Source organism: Melanerpes formicivorus, unplaced genomic scaffold, assembly GCF_026170545.1.
Source record: "Melanerpes formicivorus ecotype bairdi unplaced genomic scaffold, bMelFor1.0.p_v2 SCAF_34, whole genome shotgun sequence".
Taxonomy (NCBI): domain Eukaryota; kingdom Metazoa; phylum Chordata; class Aves; order Piciformes; family Picidae; genus Melanerpes; species Melanerpes formicivorus.
This window is the reverse complement of record NW_027142386.1, coordinates 3123183-3141823: the sequence shown is the minus strand read 5'-3', so window position 1 is coordinate 3141823 and position 18641 is coordinate 3123183.

Here is an 18641-nt window from a genome sequence, read left to right as displayed (position 1 = left end):
GTCCCCAGGCTCCACTGCTGCCCATCACCCCCTCCCCAGTGCACACCAGCTCCATCCTCATGTTCCCAAGGCTCCACTGGTGCCCATCACCCCCTCCCCAGTGCACACCAGCTCCATCCTCATGTTCCCAAGGCTCCACTGGTGCCCGTCAGCCCCTCCCCAGTGCACACCAGCTCCATCCCCACAGTCCCCAGGCTCCACTGGTGCCCATCAGCCCCTCCCCAGTGCACACCAGCTCCATCCCCATGGTCCCCAGGCTCCACTGGTGCCCATCACCCCCTCCCCAGTGCACACCAGCTCCATCCCCACGGTCCCCAGGCTCCACTGGTGCCCATCACCCCCTCCCCAGTGCACACCAGCTCCATCCTCATGCTCCCCAGGCTCCACTCGTGCCCATCACCCCCTCCCCAGTGCACACCAGCTCCATCCCCACGGTCCCCAGGCTCCACTGGTGCCCGTCACCCCCCTCCCCAGTGCACACCAGCTCCATCCTCATGGTCCCCAGGCTCCACTGGTGCCCATCTCCAGTGCCCACCAGCTCCACCACCACGATGTAAGGCCCCTGGGAAGTGGCTGCTGGTCCCTCAGCACCCTGGCAGGTTTGCAACCAACAAGCCATGAATTATTTATAAACCCTTCCAATCAAATAAACTCTGAGGTGCTTGAGTTAATTTCCTGGATCCTGGAAATCCAAAGTGCAGAGTTTTAATAAGGCTAATTAAGTGCTTTATGTAGTGTGGTGATTAAAGCTCTGTATCAATCTCTATCCAGCCCAGGCTGAATTGAAGGGCTTGGGATGGATCCTCACCACCCAGCCCCCTTGGGCTGGGGAGCAGACAGGGCACAGGGCTGCTTCCTGTGCAGAAATCCCTGAAACTGGTCCAAACCCAAGGGAGGAGCCAAGTCTCTGGCAAGAGGAAGCAATGGAGCAAGGAAAAGTGCAGAGTGAGGCAGGTCTGGCCATGCCCTGGGACCAAGAGAGGTTTAGAAGGCAGTGGGATGGGTTCAGAGCATCACAGAATGGTTTGAGTTGGAAAGGACCTTAAAGATCAGGCAGTTGCAGCCCCCTGCCACAGGCAGGGACACTTCCCACTAGACCTCAAAGGCCTCTTCCAAGCTGGCCTTGAACACCTCCAGGGAGGCTGCAGGCTGAGGAGATGCTCCTAAGCCCACAGCTCCACATCCTACCCTGGGTCTGTTTCTACAAGCAAGGGAGGATGCCTTGGTCTGGGCTGTGTGAGGAAGAGTGTGGCCAGCAGGGCAAGGGAGGTTCTGCTCCTCCTCTACTCTGCCCTGGTGAGGTCACATCTGGAGTCCTGCCTCCAGTTCTGGGCTCTCCATTTCCACACAGGGAACTGCTGGAGAGGGTCCAGGGGAGACTACAGGGGTGCTGAGGGGCCTGGAGCAGCTCTGTGAGGAGCAAAGGCTGAGAGCCCTGGGGCTGAGAGCCTGCAAAAGAGCAGCCCCAGAGGGGAGCTGAGCAATGCTCTGCAAGAGCTAAAGGAGCTGTGTGGGGGGCAAGAGGCTGGGGCCAGACTCTGCTCACTGGTGTCCAGGGACAGGCCAAGGGGCAAGGGACACAAACTGGAACCCAGTTGAGGATGAGGAGGAAGTTGTTTGTTGTGAGGGTGCTGGAGCCTGGAGCAGGCTGCCCAGAGAGGTTTTGGAGGCTCCTGGTGTGCAGAGCTTCCAACCCCACCTTGGGCATTGTGCTGCTGGGCAGGGTGCTGTGGGTGCCCTGCTGGAGCAGGGGGTTGGACTGGCTGAGCTCCAGAGGTCCCTTCCAGCCCCTAGCATCCTGTAATGCTGTGATTCTATGAATCTCTGACTCCCTGATTCTAGGATTCTGGGATTCAATGATCCATGCCCACAGCCAGGCTGGTTCCCGTCTCCAGCCTTTAGGCATCCCAAGCATGGCCCCAGGCTTGCTTAGCTGGAGCCTCCTGACAGCAAACCACCATTCCCAGGGAATCAATTCCTTAAGCCTGTGCTATTATTAATTAGTGCTCATTAAGGTGCTTATCCATTATTAATCAGTGTTAACACAGGTCCTCTCTCCTCACCATCCTCCCCTTGCAATCCTTTCCCCTCCCTGACAGCTGCCTCCAGCCAGGATTTTCCTTCATCAATGCCCCAAGCAAATGGCAAACACATTCCAGACTTCACTGCAGGCTCCCCAGGCTCCAACCAGATTTGCTCTGTGCCCCTCGGGGGGGAGCGAGGGGCTGGCTGCCAGTGGCACTAATCAACTCTCACAGCAGCAGCAGCAGCCCAGGCTGGGCAGAGAGCTGGGGGTGTTGCTGCTGGAGGGAATCACTCTTGGTTTCACCTGCCCATGAGCCAGCAGTGTGCCCAGGGGGCCAAGAAGCCAAATGACATCCTGGCCTGCATCAGGAAGAGTGTGGCCAGCAGGAGCAGGGAAGTCATTGTGCCCTGTGCTCAGCATTGCTCAGGCCACACCTGGAGTCCTGTGTCCAGTTCTGGGCTCCTCAGGTTAGGAAAGATGTTGAGCTGCTGGAAGGTGTCCAGAGAAGGGCAACAAAGCTGGGGAGGGGTCTGGAGCACAGCCCTGGGAGGAGAGGCTGAGGGAGCTGGGGTTGCTTAGCCTGGAGAAGAGGAGGCTCAGGGGAGACCTTCTTGCTCTCTGCAACTCCCTGAAGGGAGGTTGGAGCCAGGGGGAGGTTGGTCTCTTCTCCCAGGCACCCAGCACCAGAAGAAGAGGACACAGTTTCAAGCTGTGCCAGGGGAGGTTTAGCCTGGGTGTGAGGAAGAAATTTCTCCCAGCCAGAGAGATTGGCCATTGGGCTGTGCTGCCCAGGGAGGTGGTGGAGTCCCCATCCCTGGAGGTGTTTAGGAAGAGCCTGGATGAGGCCCTTGGTGCCATGGTTGAGTTGATCAGATGGTGCTGGGGGATAGGTTGGACTTGATGATCTCCAAGGTATTTTCCAACCTGGTTAATTCTATTCTATTCTATTCTATTCTATTCTATTCTATTCTATTCTATTCTATTCTATTCTATTCTATTCTATTCTATTCTATTCTATTCTATTCTATTCTATTCTATTCCATCTTATCCCATCCCATCCCATCCCATCCTATCCTATCCTATCCTATCCTATCCTATCCTATCCTATCCTATCCTATCCCATCCTATCCTATCCCATCCTATCCCATCCTATCCCATCCCATCCTATCCCTTCCCCACACCTGCATGGATGAGGGTTTAGGATGGGGCTGGGGGGGAACAGCCCAAGCCAAACCAGGATCTGCCCTGGAATATGAATATCTGGGATGCAGAATCTTGGCAAAGCCTTCATTGGTTGGGAGAAGAAAATTGATAGAGAGGAGGGGAGGAAGAGATTAGGAGGTAAAGCTGCAGATGAATGGAGAGAGTTTTAATCTGATTAGGGAGTTCTTGTCCTTATTGTGTGGTGCTGATTAGAGCTCATTTAGCAGCAGGGTTGATCATAGCACAGGACTGGGCAGAGAGCTCTGAGGGGCACCAGCAAACCTCCCCCTGCTCCTCACCCCACAGGCAGAGACATATCCCAGGGTGGAGAAAAGGGGGAGAATCCCAGAGTCCCAGCAGGGTGAGGGTTGGGAAGGGAGCTCTGGAACTCACCCAGTCCAAGCCCCCTGCTCCAGCAGGGGAACCCCCAGCAGCTTGCCCAGCAGCACAATGCCCAGGGCTGGTTGGAAGCTCTCCACACCAGGAGACTCCACAACCTCTCTGGGCAGCCTGCTCCAGGCCTCCAGCACCCTCACACCAAACAAGTTTCATCTCATGAAACCTCTTGGGCTCCAGTTTGTGCCCACTGCCCCATGGCCTGCCCCTGGGCACTACGGAGCAGAATCTGGCCCCAGCCTCTTGCCCCCCACAGCTCCTTTAGCTCCTGCTGAGCATTGCTCAGCTCCCCTCTGGGGCTGCTCTTCTGCAGGCTCTCAGCCCCAGGGCTCTCAGCCTTTTCTCCTCACAGAGCTGCTCCAGGGCCCTCAGCATCTTCCCAGCCTGCCCTGGACTCTCTCCAGTAGCTGATTCCATCTCTCTCTTGAGCTGGTGAGAGGGCTGCACTGGCAAGGCTTGGAGGGGCAGAGGGAGAGAACCACAGCCCCATAGAATGGTTTGCATTGGAAGGGACCTTCAAGCTCATCTAGTTCCAAACGCCCTGCCATGGGCAGGGACACCTCCCACCTGCCCAGCTTGCTCAAGGCCTCATCCAACCTGGCCAGGGAGGGGACAGAAGCATCTTCAGGGTGGAGAGGATGGGAAAACTCAAAGAGCAAGCTCCCCAGGCAATCAGGATGAGGATGCTCTTGGGTCTGGGCATCCCAGGACTGTTTTTCCTCCTTGCTCTGAGCACCCTCTCAGGGCAGCTCCTCTTGTCCTTGCTGTCTCCTCGGATTAGAGCTGCGCTCCTTCTTCTGCAGCTCTCCAGCCGCAGCCCAGGCGCCAGGGTGCAGCTGCAAACTGCATTAAGGTCTTGCTGAGGAGCCCCTAATGCTATTAGGAGGCAGGCATTAGAGGTGCTAAATGACAAGCCCCTAATCAGCCCTGGGATTGATGTCAATCATGGGCCCTAGGAAGGGAGGAGCAGCCTCCCCCCCGCCTCCACCCCCCTTCATTCAGAACAATTGCCTAATTGGGAGGGTCTGGATTCTCTCTGCCTGTCTCCTCTCTGGAGCTCTGGAGCCTTATTGGGATGGGGGGTGATGGAAGTTGATGAGAAGGTGCAGGATGAGGAGCAGGGAGGTGGTGATTTGGGCCAGGGGTGGGAGCTATGGCCAAGTCCTGACTCCATGCAGGCTGCTGAATGAATTAGAGAGTCTTGGAGTGGTGGAATCAGAGAGTCAGAGTGGTGGAATCAGAGAGTATTGGAGTGATGGAATCAGAGAGTCAGAGTGATGGAATCAGAGAATCTTGGAGTGATGGAATCAGAGAGTCAGAGTGGTGGAATCAGAGAGTCTTGGAGTGGTGGAATCAGAGTGGTGGAATCAGAGAGTCTTGGAGTGATGGAATCAGAGTGGTGGAATCAGAAAGTCAGAGTGATGGAATCAGAGAGTCTTGGAGTGATGGAATCAGAGAGTCAGAGTGATGGAATCAGAGAGTCTTGGAGTGATGGAATCAGAGTCAGAGTGATGGAATCAGAGAATCTTGGAGTGATGGAATCAGAGTGGTGGAATCAGAGATTCTTGGAGTGATGGAATCAGAGTGGTGGAATCAGAGAGTCAGAGTGGTGGAATCAGAGAGTCTTGGAGTGGTGGAATCAGAGTCTTGGAGTGATGGAATCAGAGAGTCCTGGAATCACAGACTCAGTGGTTTTGGTTGGAGGAGATCTCCAGGGTCATGGAGTCCGACTCTAAGCCCAGCACTGCCAGGTCACCACTAAACCACAGCCCTCAGCACCACATCTCAGTGGTTTTCATTGCAATGAGTAGATGCAGAGCTTCCTCCTAATGTCCAGCCTGAATCTGCCCTGCTCCAGCTCAAAGCCATTGCCCTCATCCTATCACTACATCCCCCCTAGCTCTCCTGTGGCCCCTTCAGGTACTGGAAGGCTGCTCTGATGTCTCTCTGGAGCCTTCTCCTCTCCAGGCTGAACAACCCCAGCTGCTTCAGCCTGGCCCCATAGGGGAGGTTCTCCAGCCCTTGGATCTTTGTGACCTCCTCTGGACCCTCTCCATGTGCTTCTTGTGTTAGGGATCCCTTAGCTGGACACAGCACTGCAGGTGAGGTCTCAGCAGAGCAGCACAGAGGTTCAGAATCCTCTCTCTCTCACAGGCTCACAGGATGTTAAGGGTTGGAAGGGACCTCTGGAGCTCATCCACTCCAACCCTACTGCTCCAGCAGGGCATCCACAGCAGCTTGTCCAGCAGCACAATGCCCAGGGGGGGTTGGAAGCTCTCCACACCAGGAGGCTGCACAACCTCTCTGGGCAGCCTGCTCCACTGCTCTGTCACCCTCACGGTGAAGAACTTCCTTCTGCTGTCGAGGTGGAGCCTCCTGTGCTGCAGCTTCCATCTATTGCCCCTTGCCCTATCACAAGGTGCAACTGAGCAGAGCCTGTCCCTAAGGTCATCCAGCCCCAGCCCTCTGCAGCCAGCAGGGCCATCCCACCTAGCTGCAGCTGCCCAGCCCAGAGCAGCAGAGCAGGGCTCTGAGCTGCCCGCTCAGCCCTGGGGCGGGCACGGTGGGCGCCGCCCGCGCCCCTCCATCCCCCGGGCGAGAGGATTAATCACTCCTGCAGCACGTTTGGAGCCATCTGGCTGGTGTTGGCCCCCTTCTGCCACAGCGCTGAGGATTGTTAACACAAAGCATATGCTTTGTTGGAAATTAATAATAATTTTCAGCCCTTGCCAGCTGCTGGTAATTGGCTTCCCTCTCGCAGCGATAACTGAGAGCAGCAGGGTGGAAACTCGGCCCCGGCCCTGGCTCCTTGTCTAATGAGATGAGTCCCCAAGAAAGGTGGCAAGGGACAGCCTGACACTGCCTGGGTGATGGCTCCTCAGAACCAGCTCCACGTGGCCCTGGGGCTGGTGACACAGGAGCCCTGGGGCTGCCCGAGGGAGGGCGAGGGAGGAGCTTGAGGTCCTCTCAGCGAAAGCACAAAGCTGTGGGCACCCTTTGGTGTTGCCAAGTGCTCAGCCAGCTGGAGAAGGGAGGATTTGGGGAGCTTTGTTTGCTGCTCAATTCACAGAAGCACAGAATGGGTTGGGTTGGAAGGGACCTCAAAGCTCAGCCAGTCCCAAGCCCCTGCAGAGCAGGGCAGGCAAAGCTCAGAGCAAAAGAGCAGCCAGGTTTGCTGCCAGGGCCTGGGGGGCATCAGGAGAATCAGGAGTCAGGGAATGGGTTGGGTTGGAAGGGACCTCAAAGCTCAGCCACTCCCAAGCCCCCTGCCATGGGCAGGGACACCTCCCACCACCACAGCTTGCTCAAGGTCTCATCCAGCCTGGCTGCAAACACCTCCAGGCAGGAGGCAGCCACAGCCTCCCTGAGCAACCTGCTCCAGTGCCTCCCCACCCTCACTCTCAAGGTTTTCTTCCTCATCTCCAATCTAAACCTCAGAGCTGCTGAGCCAGGATGTGTTGGGGCAGATCCAAAGGTCATAGAATCATAGACTGCCTTTCTCTCCCACATCCCTCAGCCCACTTTCATGGGCACCCAGCACCCATCTTTCCCCCTGGAGGATAGAATCATTCAGCTTGGCAAAGCCCTCCAGGATCACCCAGTCCAACATCAACCCAGGGAAGGGGCAGCCACAGCCTCCCTGGGCAGCCTGTGCCAGGCTCTCCCCTCCCTCACTGCCAAGAGTTCCTCCCTCATCTCCAGTCTCAATCTCTCCTCTCCCGACTCAAATCCATTCCCTCTCATCCTGCCACTCCCAGCCCTTGTCCAAAGTCCCTCCCCAGCTCTCCTGGAGCCCCTTCAGGTCCTGGGAGCCTGCTCTAAGGTCTCCCTGGAGCCTTCTCCTCTCCAGGCTGAACAGCCCCAACTCTCCCAGCCTGTCCCCACAGGGGAGAGCTTCTCCAGCCCCCTGGTGATCTTCGTGGCCTCCTCTGGGCTTTTCCCCACAGCTGAGGGCACCAGAACTGTGCTCAGTGCTGCAGGTGAGGTCTCACCAGGGCAGATCAGAGGGGCAGAGTCCCCTCCCTTGTCCTGGGCACGCTGCTGAGGCTGCAGCCCAGGAGCTGGTTAATTGTTGCCGTCAGCGGCAGATGAGCTCGGAGGCTGCCTTTCTGCATCCTCTCCCTGAAGCATCAGTTGGGGCAGGTGGGTGTTGGGAGGCTGGTGGAGATATTTATACTGCAGGCCTGACACAATCTGCCTGCAGAGGAGCTGGGAGCATTATTTTGGCTCAAAGACTTCACAGCAAGGCGAAAGGGAAGGTACCAAACACATCCTCTGCGGCAGCGAGGTGTGGGAGCTGAGGGCTTGCGAAGATCAGGTGACAGGAGGAGAGGAAATGGCCTGAAATTGTGCCAAGGAAGGGTTAGGGTGGAGATGAGGAGCAATTTCTGTGCTGCCAGAGTGGTCAGGGCTTGGCACAGGCTGCCCAGGGAGGTGGTGGAGTCCCCATGCCTGGAGGTGTTCAGGAAGCCTGGGGCCGTGGCACCTGGGGCTGTGGTGGGGTTGGGTTGATGCTGGACTGGGTACCTGAAGGGGCTCCAGGAGAGCTGGGGAGGCACTTTGGACAAGGGCTGGGAGTGACAGGATGAGAGGGAATGGCTTTGAGTCGGGAGAGGAGAGATTGAGACTGGAGATGAGGGAGGAATTCTTGGCAGTGAGGGAGGGGAGAGCCTGGCACAGGCTGCCCAGGGAGGCTGTGGCTGCCCCTTCCCTGGGTTGATGTTGGACTGGGTGATCCTGGAGGGCTTTGCCAAGCTGAATGATTCTATCCTCCAGGGGGAAAGATGGGTGCTGGGTGCCCATGAAAGGGGGCTGAGGGGTGTGGGAGGGAAATGCAGTCTATGATTCTATGACCTTTGGATCTGCCCCAACACATCCTGGCTCAGCAGCTCTGAGGTTTAGATTGGAGGTGAGGAAGAAAACCTTGAGAGTGAGGGTGGGGAGGCACTGGAGCAGGTTGCCCAGGGAGGCTGTGGCTGCCTCCTGCCTGGAGGTGTTTGCAGCCAGGCTGGATGAGACCTTGATCAAGCTGTGGTGGTGGGAGGTGTCCCTGCCCATGGCAGTGGTCTTGGAACTGGCTGAGCTTTGAGGTCCCTTCCAACCCAACCCATTCCCTGACTCCTGATTCTCCTGGTGCCCCCCAGGCCCTGGCAGCAAACCTGGCTGCTCTTTTGCTCCAGGCTTTGCCTTCTCTGCTCTGCAGGGGCTTGGGACTGGCTGAGCTTTGAGGTCCCTTCCAACCCAACCCATTCCCTGACTCCTGATTCTCCTGATGCCCCCCAGGCCCTGGCAGCAAACCTGGCTGCTCTTTTGCTCTGAGCTTTGCCTGCCCTGCTCTGCCCTGCCTGGCTGGGGGTGGCAGGAGCAGCAGGGTGTCTCTAAATGCCATGATTGGAATTGGGCACGAAGCATCTCCGGGGGTGAGGGGTAAAAATAGCTGCTGCTGCTGCTGCTGCTGTGTGCCAGGGAGAGGAGGGTGGGAGGTGGAGCAGAGGGGAGGGGGAGTGGGGGTTCACCCAGGGCAGGCTGTGAATGCTCCACTAGAAACAGGACTAATTAATGGAGTTGGGGCACGGCACTTAATGAGCACTTGGGCTGTGACTGCACAGGAGGCTTCCCAGGATGGGCTGGAGGAGAGGTTTGTGCCACAGCCCAAAGCTTCCCGGCGGTGGAGGAGCCCTGGGATGGAGAGGGTGACATCACCCTGTGTCCCTGGGGGCATGGCAGTGCCCAGCAGGGCAGGAGCCTCGTGGGGAGGAGGGGTGACATTGTCTCCTGTCCCTGGGGATGTGGTGGTGCCCAGCAGAGCAGGAACCTCGTGGGGAGGAGGGGGTGACATTGTCTCCTGTCCCTGGGAATGTGGTGGTGCCCAGCAGGGCAGAAACCTCATGGGGAGAGGAGGGGGTGACATTGTCTCCTGTCCCTGGGGATGTGGTGGTGCCCAGCAGGGCAGAAACCTCATGGGGAGAGGAGGGGGTGACATTGTCTCCTGTCCCTGGGGATGTGGTGGTGTCCAGCAGGGCAGAAACCTCATGGGGAGAGGAGGGGGTGACATTGTCTCCTGTCCCCGGGGATGTGGTGGTGTCCAGCAGGGCAGAAACCTCGTGGGGAGGAGGGGGGTGACATTGTCTCCTGTCCCTGGGGATGTGGTGGTTCCCACAAGGGCAGGAGCATCAGGAGGAGGAGGTGGTGACATCACCCTGTGCCCCTGGGGACATGGTGGTGCCCAGAAGGGCAGGAGCCTCACAGCAAGGAGGGGGTGACCTTGTCTCGTGTCCCTGGGGACATGGCGGTGCCCAGCAGGGCAGAAGCAGTGTGGGGAGGAGGAGAGGACATCAGCACATGTCCCCAGGGACAGGGGCAGCGTGGGGGAGGGAGGGTGACATTGTCTAGCACCCCTGGGCACATGGCAGTCCCCAGGAGGGCAGGAGCATGGTGGGGAGGAAGGATGGGGTCCCCAGCCCTCTAGATTCTCTCTCCCCTCCCTGGCAGTGGGTCCTCAGCCCCCCAGATCCTCCCTGCCTCCTCTAGCAGTGGGGTCCCCAGCCCCCCCAACCCCTTCCTGCCCTCAGGAGGAGGATGTCATGAGGCACCAGCAGAAGCTCAGGGGGCTGGGGCTCTCCTCCTCACCCTGTGGCAGGGCTGGGCTGTGCAGGGGAGGAAATTCATCACACCCAACTGCCATCAGCGTGAAGCCTCCAAACCCCTGAGCCCTGCCCCCCCTCCCCAGAGCCCTGTGGGGGGCACAGGAAAGAGGGGGCATAGGGCAGGAGGAGCCAGGGTGTGGGAGAGGAGAGCAGCTCCCATTCCTGCTGACCCAGCCGGGCAGCTTGATTCATGGCCCCATCAATCCCATCTCTCAATGCAGAAGTGCTAATGGAGGGCAAGCAAAGCCGTCCCCTCTGGGGCTTGTGGAGTGCAGCCAGCTCTCCTGACCTTTTGGGCTCTCCCCTGCCTCCCTCAGAGCTCAGCAGGTGCCCAGAAAGATGCCACCCAGGGCACATCCCCACCAGCAGAGCCGGGGAGGGGGCAGACGGAGGAGCAGGGCAGCAGCAGCAGATCTGCTCAGGGCTGGGGCTGGGTTGAGGCTGAGCAGCAGCCTCAGGAGTAATTGAGTTTGAGAGTCAATCATTGAGTCATGGAGCCACTTTTCCACCAGCTCTGCACTTCTCAGCACCCCAGACTCCCTTCTGCTTCGAATTAGCCCAGCTCTGCTGCCAGCAGAAGCTCTTTGCTCAGCAGCTCCTTCAGGCCACATCTTCATCCCATCCCCTGAACCTCCTGCTGCTGCTGTGTAGGACCTGGTCCCGACCCAGGTCTGCCCTGTCTGGGCTGTGGCAGCACACAGAGCTGCTGCCCCTTGGCTTTTCATCCCCCAGCAGCTTCCCTCTAAGGGAAAAAGGGGAAATGCTGGCTCTGAGAGGGGGAAAATCCCAACTGGAATGGGGAAATGGGACTGAAAGGGGAAATGCTGGCTCTGAAAGTGGGAAAATGGAACTAAAAGGGGAAATGCTGGCTCTGAAGGGGGGGGAAATCCCAACTGGAATGGGGAAAATGGGACTGAAATGGGACATGCTGGCTCTGAAAGGGGAAAAATCCCAACTGGAATGGGGTAAATGGAACTGAAAGAGGAAATGCTGGCTCTGAAAGAGGGAAAATGGAACTGAAAGGGGAAATGCTGGCTCTGAGAGGGGGAAAATCCCAACTGGAATGGGGTAAATGGAACTGAAAGGGGAAATGCTGGCTCTGAAAGGGGGAAAATGGAACTGAAAGGGGAAATGCTGGCTCTGAGAGGGGGAAAATCCCAACTGGAATGGGGAAAATGGGACTGAAATGGGAAATGCTGGCTCTGAAGGGGGGGAAATCCCAACTGAAATGGGGAAAATGGAACTGAAAGAGGGAAAATGGAACTGAAAGGGGAAATGCTGGCTCTGAGAGGGGGAAAATCCCAACTGAAATGGGGAAAATGGAACTGAAAGAGGAAATGCTGGCTCTGAGAGGGGGAAAATGGGACTGAAAGGGGAAATGCTGGCTCTGAGAGGGGGAAAATCCCAACTGGAATGGGGAAATGGAACTGAAAGGGGAAATGCTGGCTCTGAAAGGGGGAAAATCCCAACTGGAATGGGGAAATGGAACTGAAAGGGGAAATGCTGGGACTAGAATGGGAAAAAAATAGACTGAAATAGGAAATGTTGGGACTGAAAGGGGGAAAAATTAGTCTGAAATGGGAAATTCTGTTACTGAAAGGGGAAATATTGGGACTGAAAGGGGAAATTCTGGGAGTAGAATGGGAAAAATTAGACTGAAATGGGAAATTCTGGGACTAAAAGGGGAAATATTTGGACTGAAAGGGGAAATTCTGGGACTGAAAGGGGAAATTCTGGGACTGAAAGGGGAAATCCAGCACCAAGGATCTGAACAAGCCATGGGCAAAGCCTCTCTGGTTCTGTCAGGGTGAGGAGTCCCCAGGAAATTGGCTGCTAGAGGATCCTGAAATGCTGATCCCATTCCCACCAGAACTCTTCTGCACAGGCATGGAAGCAGGCAGGATGCTGCCCCTGTACCCTCACAGAGAAGCAGAGAAGCTGGGGAAGGGTCTGGGGAGGAGCAGCTGAGGGAGCTGGGGGTGTTCAGCCTGGGGAAGAGGAGGCTGAGGGAGACCTCCTTGCTCTCTGCAGCTCCCCGAGAGGAGGCTGGAGGCAGGTGGGGGTTGGGCTCTGCTCCCTGGTATCAGTTTCTGAAGCAATCAGAGAGCAAATTCCCCATGGGGGTGGGGAAGAAATTAGGGATCAATAACCCAGGAGACAGAGAGTGCAGCAGGCCTGGAACTCGCTGATGAGAGCAAAGTGGGGGAGCAAAGGTCCTAAAGTGCAGGTGGAGGAGCCCAGGGCTGCGGGTTAAAGGGGCTGCAGGGGATGGCAAAGAGCTGATGGCTCAGTAATGGCCTGGAGGTTACAGCAGCTGCTGGAGGGGCTGCAGGGAGAGCTGGGGGGGGGGGGAAAGCAGAGCAATTAGAGGGGGTGGGGTGGGGAGGAAAGGCAATCAGGTCGTTGGTAATGGCTTTGCAAGGGGAAGAGGAGGGAGCTGGCCCCCGGACGCTGGGCACCGCTTCAGGGCCAGGAGGGCAAACGGCTGCCCCCTGCCACCCTGGGTTAGGGAATCACAGAACTGTTTGGCTTGGGAAAGCTCTCCCAGGTCATCCAACACAACCAGCAACCCAGCACCACCGTGGCCACCAAACCCTGGCCCCAGGGGCCGTGGCCACAGGTTTCTGGAGCACCTCCAGGGCTGGGGACTGGAGGGCAGCCCTGAGCCAACCCTCGCGTGGAAGGAATCGTTCCTCACCTCCAACCTAACCCTCCCCCGGTGCAACTTGAGGCCATTTCCTCTCACCCCTGCTACTAGGGAGAAGAGGCCAACCCCCACCTCACTCCAGCCTCCTTCCAGGGAGCTGTAGATGAGCTCCAGAGGTCCCTTGCCCCCTTTCACCATTCTGTGATGGATCCAGGGCTGGATTCAGTGACTCTGAGACGCTTCCCTCAGCCTCGCTCCCACACCCTGAGCCCAGCAGTGAAAGATTAAGGCTGTTTCTCTTCTCTTCTTCTTCAGTGTAATCCCCTCTCTATTCCCCCCCCCCCACCCCTCCCCTCCTTTCCAAGCCACATCCTCCCCTTGATGCCTCCTGACATGAGTTTTATCATCTCCAAGCAGCCGCAGAGCCCAGCTGCCGCCTGCGATTAGGGCACTGACACAGATCCCGGCAAGATTTCACCACTGTCTCATTACCTCCTCCTGCACGGCTTAGAGGAGTCATCTGCCATCGACCTGTCACCAACAGGACCTGCTCCAGCCCCTCAGCCGCCCCCCTGAGGGCTGGGGAGGGAGGGGGCATTGGATGAGGGATTCCCCCACCCGCCTCGTCCCCACGGCGCTGAGGCGCAGAATGGATCTGGCAGGAAGGGACCTCCAAGATCAGAGAAGCCGAGGAGGGTCTGGGTTGGAAGGGACCTTAAAGACCAGAGAATCATGGAATGGTCTGGGTTGGAAGGGACCTCAAAGATCAGAGCAGCAGAGAAGGGTCTGGGTTGGAAGTGACCTTAAAGACCAGAGAATCATGGAATGGTCTGGGTTGGAAGGGACCTCAAAGATCAGAGGAGGGTCTGGCTTGGAAGGGACCTTCAAGAGCAGAGGAGGGTCTGGGTTGGAAGGGACCTCAAAGATCAGAGGAGGGTCTGGCTTGGAAGGGACCTTCAAGAGCAGAGAAGGGTCTGGCTTGGAAGGGACCTTCAAGAGCAGAGGAGCAGAGAAGGGTTTGGGTTGGAAGGGACCTTAAAGATCAGAGAAGCAGAGAAGGGTCTGGGTTGGAAGGGACCTCTAAGATCAGAGGAACAGACAAGGGTCTGGGTTGGAAGGAACCTTAAAGATCAGAGAAGGGTTTGGGTTGGAAGGGACCTTAAAGATCAGAGCAGCAGAGAAGGGTCTGGGTTGGAAGGGACCTCAAAGATCAGAGAACCATGGAATGGTCTGGGTTGGAAGGGGCCTCAAAGATCAGAGAAGCAGAGAAGGGTCTGGGTTGGAAGGGACCTCAAAGATCAGAGAAGTAGAGAAGGGTCTGGGTGGGAAGGGACCTTAAAGATCAGAGCAGCAGAGAAGGGTCTGGGTTGGAAAGGGTCCCCTGAGGTCATGCAGTCCAAGCCCCATGCAGTCAGCATGGACATCCTCCACTAGAGCAGGTTGCTCAGAGCCTCCCTTCATGCCTGACCTTGAATATCTCCAGGCATGGAGCCTCAACCACCTCCCTGGGCAACCTGTTCCACCCTCCTCATGGTGCAGAACTTGTTCCTCACATCCAATCTCAAGCTGCCCTGCTCCAGTTTGAAGCCATTGCCTCTTGTCCTGTCACTGCAGGCCTTTGGAAGCAGTCTCTCTCCAGCCTTCTTGGACCATCCAGTGACTCCACCACTCCCTGGGCCTCCCTGACCACTCTTGCAGCGAAGAAGTTTCTCCTAACATCCAATCCAGCCCTCCCCTGGCTCCTCTCCAGGGCCTTCCTGCCATGCCACAGCTCCAGGGTGACAACCCAGCCCAGCAAGGCTGCTGGTGGTGCCCCCTCTGCCGAGCCAAAAGCCACTTCCAGGTCCCTGTGCATCCCATCCCATTGCTGTGGTGGACGTGGGAGCTGCAAGAGGATGGCTCTGCTGGGTGGCCCAACAGCAGGCATGGGGCTGGAGGGCTTCTGCTCCTACCTCAGGGCTCTAGAACCTCCTCTGGGTAGCTCCAGCCCTTCCCTGGGCAGGAGCAGGGCTGGCAATGTGACCCTGGTCCCCCAAGGGCTCATCAGGGAAGGCAGCAGGAGCAGCATCACCTCCCTGCAATTAATCAGGGAAGCTATTTGTAAATGAAGCCAACTGCTGCTCATCAGCTGGAAGAAGGCTTCTGCTGCTCCTCCTGCCAGACCTTAGCTGCAGACAGTGAAAAGGAAGCAGCTTGGATTTCTCTCCCAACTGGTGAGGTCCCCCCCCACCCCCCCATTTCCCAACCTGTCCATTTAAACCTTCTCCCTGAGCCCCCAGCCCAAAGGGTTGCTGGGGAGTCTAAACCTTCTCCCTGAGCCCCCAGCCCAAGGGGTTGCTGGGGAGTCTAAACCTTCTCCCTGAGCCCCCAGCCCAAGGGGTTGCTGGTGGGTCCACCTTGGGGGATGCTGAACCCAGAGGCTTCCCACAGAGGAGGCATTTGAGGTGTGCAACAGCCTTGACTGGCTGGAAATCACTCCCAGAAGGACACTGAGCAGGGCCAGGGAAAGGCAACCAAGCTGGGGAAGGGGCTGGAGAGCAGGGCTGGGGAGGAGGAGCAGGTGAGGGAGCTGGGGGGAGGTTGAGCCTGGAGCAGAGGAGGCTGAGGGGAGAGCTCAGGGCTCTCTCCCTGACAGGAGGCTGGAGCCAGGTTGGGGTTGATCTATTTTCCTTAGGATCAGGTGGCAGAAGGAGAGGAAATGGCCTGGGACTGCCCCAGGGGAGGTTAAGGTTTGAGGTTAGGGAAAGTGCCTTTGCTCTCTTCCCACCTCAGCAGCTCTATGGCTCCATGGGGAAGAGGAGCTGCACTGCACCCCCAGGTCCCCACCACCCAGGGGAGGGCTGGAGGTGTCCCTGAGCACCCTGGGCCCCCTCTTTTGCTTGCATCTCAGCCCTGCTGGCAGGCAGAGATGGAGATGAGGTGGGAGCTGCAGCCTCTCCCCCAGCTTAGCCCTGCTAATCTCTGCTTGTCAGAGCTGCTGAGGCCCTGGCAGGCAAGCAGGGCTGAAATCTGCCTGCTAAATCCCACAGGATAATTACAATCAGGTAGGGAGATGGAGATCAGCTCAGGGTTGGTTTTGCTACACCCTTCCCTCTTCCCTCTTGCTAGCTCAGTTTCCATCCCACTCTGGCAGGCCCTGGCTCCTCCACCTCCTCCTCCTCTGAAGCAGCTGAGCTCTCCAAGGATGCTACAGACTTTGGGAGAGGTCTTCTTGTGCTCCTCATCCCCTCCTCAAGCCATCCAGGGACCCTTCCAGCCACCTCAGAGGCTCCTTTCCAGCCCTGCCCTCCATCCTCCTTGTCCTCTGAGTCAGATGGACTCACCAAGGATGCTACAGACTTTGGGAGGGGTCTCCTTGTGCCCCTCATCCCCTCCTCAAGCTATCCAGGGACTCTTCCAGCCACCTCAGAGGCTCCATTCCTGCCTGCCCTCCCTCCTCCTCCTCCTCTGAAGCAGCTGAGCTCACCAAGGATGCTGCAGACTTTGGGAGAGGTCTCCTTGTGCTCCTCATCCCCTCCACACACAATGTTAGGACCCTTCCAGCCACCTCAGAGGCTCCTTTCCTGTCTGCCCTCCCTCCTCCTCCTCTGAAGCAGCTGAGCTCACCAAGGATGCTGCAGACTTTGGGAGAGGTCTCCTTGTGCTCCTCATCCCCTCCTCAAGCCATCCAGGGACCCTTCCAGCCACCTCAGAGGCTGCTTTCCTGCCCTGCCAGGCTGCAGGAGCAGATTCTGCCCGGGAAGGACAGGAGTGCAATCAATGAGAGGCAGGAGGAGAGATGATGTTATCAGAGGAGCAGGCCGGGAGGGGCGGGGGGAATTGCTGTCCCGGCTAATGGGAGCATCATGTCTCCAATTAACGTTGGGAGGCTTCACCTTGGAGCTGGGGCTGGGCGGCAGCAGCCATTCATGAGGCTGTCAAAGGCAATCTCCTTCAAGGGCTGCTTCCCACAGGCTCGCCGGGGAGAGATCAGTGCTGCCTCTGCTGGCAGGCACCCGGGGTGGGGATGGAGGGATCAGTGCTGCCTCTCCTCTCAGGACACCCAGGTTGGGGATGGAGGGATCAGTGCTGCCTCTCCTCTCAGGGCACCCAGTTTGTGCTGGGGATGGAGGGATCAGTGCTGCCTCTCCTCTCAGGGCACCCAGTTTGGGGTGGGGATGGAGGGATCAGTGCTGCCTCTCCTCTCAGGGCACCCAGTTTGGGCTGGGGATGGAGGGATCAGTGCTGCCTCTCCTCTCAGGGCACCCAGTTTGGGGTGGGGATGGGGGGATCAGTGCTGCCTCTCCTCTCAGGGCACCCAGTTTGTGCTGGGGATGGAGGGATCAGTGCTGCCTCTCCTCTCAGGGCACCCAGTTTGGGCTGGGGATGGAGGGATCAGTGCTGCCTCTCCTCTCAGTTTGGGAACACATCCAGGTGGCTGTGGAATCTCTCTGGAGATGGAGACTCCACCACCTCTCTGGGCAGCCTGCTCCAGGCCTCCAGCACCCTGCAATTAAAGAGGTTTGAGTCCTGTGTCCAGTTCTGGGCTCCTCAGGTTAAGAAGGACATTGAGAGACTTGAAGGTGTCCAGAGAAGGGCAACAAAGCTGGGGAGGGGTCTGGAGCACAGCCCTGTGAGGAGAGGCTGAGGGAGCTGGGGTTGCTTAGCCTGGAGAAGAGGAGGCTCAGGGGAGACCTTCTTGCTCTCTCCAACTCCCTGAAGGGAGGTTGGATCCAGCTGGGGGTTGGTCTCTTCTCCCAGGCACCCAGCACCAGAACAAGAGGCCACAGTCTCAAGCTGTGCCAGGGGAGGTTTAGGCTGGAGGTGAGGAGAAAGTTCTTCCCAGAGAGAGTTGTTAGCTATTGAGCTGTGCTGCCCAGGGAGGTGATGGAGTCCACATCCCTGGAGGTGTTCAAGAGGGGACTGGATGTGGCTCTTGGAGCCATGGTTCAGCTGTCAGGAGGTGTTGGGTGATAGCTCACAGGTTGGACTTGCTGCTCTCTGAGGTCTCTTCCAACCTTGTTGGTTCTGTGACTCTGGTCTATGATTCTAGGCTCCTCCTCATGCTCAGATGCAGCTTCTCATGCTCCAGTTGCTGCCCATTGCCCCTTGTCCTGTCCCTGGGCACTGCTGAGCCAAGCCTGGCCCCATCCACCCTTGCAGGATTTGATGAGATTCCCCTCTCAGTCTTCTCTTCTCCAGCCTCGGCAGCCCCAGCTCCCTCAGCCTCTCCTCAGCAGAGCTCTTCAGCCCCCTCAGCATCTTCTCAGCCCTTTGCTGCAGCCTCTCCAGCACGTCCCTGCCCTTCTGGAGCTGGGGAGCCCTGAACTGGACCCAGGACCTCAGCTGTGGCCTCACCAGGGCAGAGCAGAGGGGGGAGAGAGCCTCCCTCGACTCCCCAGTCTGTTGCAGGAGTGTTGCCCTCTCCCAGAGTCATCACAGAGCGAGGGCTCAGGGCTCTGGAGCTCTCAGCAGGCACCGACCCCTATGGATCCCTCCTGCCCCTGCCTGAGCCTCTTCATCCCAGGGACCCCTCAGGCTGCTTTGGGGCTGGCAATGTGGAGCCTCTGCCGAGCCTGACCCTCTTCAGCATCCCCACACAGCCCTGAGAGGGTCCCTGGTGGCTGCAGGCACGGTGGGGCAGCAGCAAACCCCCCGACCCCCCCAGCCCCCAGCCCAAAGCAAACCCTCTGCATCCCAAAACGTCTCCCAGAGCTGGCTGGGAGCTTCCCTGTGTCTGGGG